Consider the following 3,230-nt stretch of genomic DNA (forward strand, 5'->3'; position numbering starts at 1 on the left):
ACCAATCTTTCTCAATATTGTCCAAAAATTGAAGAGTCAGAAATACCTCTAAACTCATTTTATATGACCAGTATTTACCTGATACCAAAGACAAACAACTCTAAAAGAAATGTTTGACTCAATATCCCTAATGAAAAGATCATACGTAATGACTGAATTGGCTTTATCCCTGGAGTGCAAAAATGATTCAACAAAGGCAGATTGTGAAATATGATACACGCTATCAAAGTGAAAGGGAAAAAAATCATCAAGAGTCAGACACTGGCTCAGGAGTAACTCAAGGCTCTGTAAGGCTAACCCCATATGCGAAGGTTTCAGGTTCACATCTGCAGACCCCCCATGAACATGCACAGTGTGTACAAAAGCATGATTTTTGGGCTGGATGTAGCTGAAGGTAGATTGCAACATGAGAAACTTATTGGGTTCTGTCACTCTGTATATCTGTATCTCTCTCTCTCTTTCTGTGTCTCTACCTCTCTCAACTTATGAAATACGTAAGCGAACTTTAAAAAGCATATGAACATTCAATAGATGCAAACATAGCATTATTCCACACTATTTAACACTATTTCATGATAAAAAAAAAAACTCTCAACAATTAGGTAAAGAAAGAAAATACCTCAACATAATAAAGGCTGTAAATGACAAGCCAATAGCTAATATTACATTCAGTGATAAAAAGCTGCAAGTATTCTAAGATCAGGAGGACAAGAAAAGAATGTCTGCTCTCGCCATTTCTGTTCAACATATTACTGGAAGTCGTAACCAAATAAATTAGACAAGAAAAAGAAATAAAAGGTATGCAAATCAGAATGAATACATACTAAAAATGAACTGTCTGGGGGAAAAAAAGCAATTTCATTTACAACAGCATCAAAAAGAATGAAATATGTACTAATCAGTTTAACCAAGGACATGAAGGATGTGTATGACTGAAAACTAATAAATAAATAAATAAATAAATAAAATTGAAGATGACACAAACATTAATTTATCTTGTGTTCATGAATGGGAAGAAGTAATAATCTTAAAATACACATACTGTATACTACCCACAGTTATCTATGAATTTAATGCAATTACACCAAAATTTCAATGGTGACCTACAACTGCCTGGGAGAAGATGGCAGCCCCAGCAGTGTCCACGCTCTCCTGGCAGGTGTGATACTTCAGTATATCTGTGGTCAGGACATTTGCCAAGTTTGTGAGGCCACCAGTTCAGGTATATGGTGTTGAAGGTCACTATGCCCCTGTGCTTTATTCTGCTGCATCTAAACAGAATAAGCTGAAAAAGCAGAAGAGGAATTTTTGATTGCAGCACAACTCCTGAAGGACCTCATACTGAATTTTTCTATTCTGAACACATATGTTAAGCGTTCCATTAAAGTGAAAAGTATAAATGATATGCTAGAAAAGAGACGTTTTCTCCCCTCACATCCAACTTGATCAATTTACTTGCTGAAAATGGTCACTTAAGCAACACCCAGGGAGTTATTTCTTCCTTTTCTACCATAATAAGCATCCACTATGGAGAAGTACATTGCACTATGACCCCTGCATCCCCTTTAGACCAACAACTATGTATTAAAATAGACCTGAAGCGTTTCCTAATTCAAGGCAAAGTATTAAAAATGGAGGTTAAGACTGATCTATCAATCATGGGTGGCATGAGTGTCTGAACTGGAGAGACATACGTTGACATGTCTGCAAAAAACCGTGATTCAGAAGCTGAGCTGGGTCATGTGGGAGAGTATCTGAAAGAATCTTGAAGCAACAACAATAATAATAATAGGCAAAAAAAACCCTATACTATCCTAATATTCATATGAAATCATGAGTGATCCTGAATAGCTAAAGCAAGAACAAAGAAGAATAAAACTAGAGTAATCAACTTCTGATTCTAAACTGCATTACAAAGGTATAATAAAAATCAGTATGGAACTGGCATAAAAACAAGCACACAGACCAAAGGAATAAAATAGAGCACCAAAATAAAATCCACACATATATGGACATGTAATCTTCAACAAAGTCAACAATAATACACAAAGGAGAAAGGATAATGTTCAATAAATGGTGCTGGGAAAACTGGATATACACATACAAAAGAAAAGAATGGCAACCAGGACCACCTGGTAGCATAATGGTTATGTTGCTGGCCTCCCAGATAGTCAACCATGGTTCAAGTCCTGGACCTGGCAACTTAAACTCACAAGAAGTACATGTGCATGCATGCCTAAAATTCTGAGAAGAGAATGGAGGAGAAGAGATTGCAACATGGCCACCTATCCCCCTGCCCAGGGGTGATTTCTTGCTTTCTGTCTCTGTCTCTTCAGCAATCACACATATCCAATATCTCGAAGAAAAAAAGGCAACCTATAGAATGTGATAAAATATTTTCAAATAATATCTGGTTAGGAGTTAATATTCAAAATATATAAAGAACTCATATAACATCACATATAAATTAAAAATTGGCAAAGGAGTTGATAGACATTTGTCCAAAGAAGGCATACAAGTGGCCAACAACTACATGAAAAATGCTCACCTTCACTAACCACGAGGGAAATGTAAATCAAAACCAACAACACCTGTTACGATGGCTATTAATAAAACTTCCAAAAGTTATCAAGTAATATCTTTGACTGAACCAATATACAATGTATTCATGACAGGAAAATTCCTTTGGTATGCTGTAATGATACACAATGATTGAATGTAAAATTTTTTAAAATAAATAATAATGCAAATTGTAAGTAACCTCTCCTCACCTAACCCACAAAGATATTTTTAACCAGTAAATGATAAAATACTCAAAACTCAACAACAACAACAAAAATATCAAGTGTTGATGAAGATATGGATAAACAGGAATCCTGTTGGTGGGAATATAAATTGGTATAGACATTGTATCAAACAGTATGCAATGGCCTCAAATAATTATAAGTAGACCTATTGATGGAAGATTAGGAAAAGAGGGAGGGAATCAAGGGGAAAAAAATAAAATTATTTGCTGATGATAATGTATATGGTAATGTCTTTTTCTTGACTGATATGCATCATATTCATGATGGAAAAAGTAATGTACACTGTAAAGATATATAGTGATTAAATGTAAATTTAAAAAACAAATTTAAAAAGAAGCAAAACATTTAATGAACACAAAAATGGAAAATTATCTGCTGATAATATCTTTGACTGGGCTAAAATACAGTGTCCTCATGCTGGGG

The 3,230-nt window shown here is 34.7% G+C and overlaps 1 pseudogene; it reads left to right on the top strand.

Moving 5' to 3' along the window:
* The first annotated feature begins 1,123 nt into the window (after nucleotides 1-1,123).
* Nucleotides 1,124-1,758, top strand: LOC102495536 (ATP synthase subunit O, mitochondrial-like; annotated as a pseudogene).
* The last annotated feature ends 1,472 nt before the right edge of the window (nucleotides 1,759-3,230 follow it).

Source organism: Tupaia chinensis, unplaced genomic scaffold, assembly GCF_000334495.1.
Source record: "Tupaia chinensis unplaced genomic scaffold, TupChi_1.0 Scaffold000135_1, whole genome shotgun sequence".
NCBI classification, from domain to species: Eukaryota; Metazoa; Chordata; class Mammalia; order Scandentia; family Tupaiidae; genus Tupaia; species Tupaia belangeri.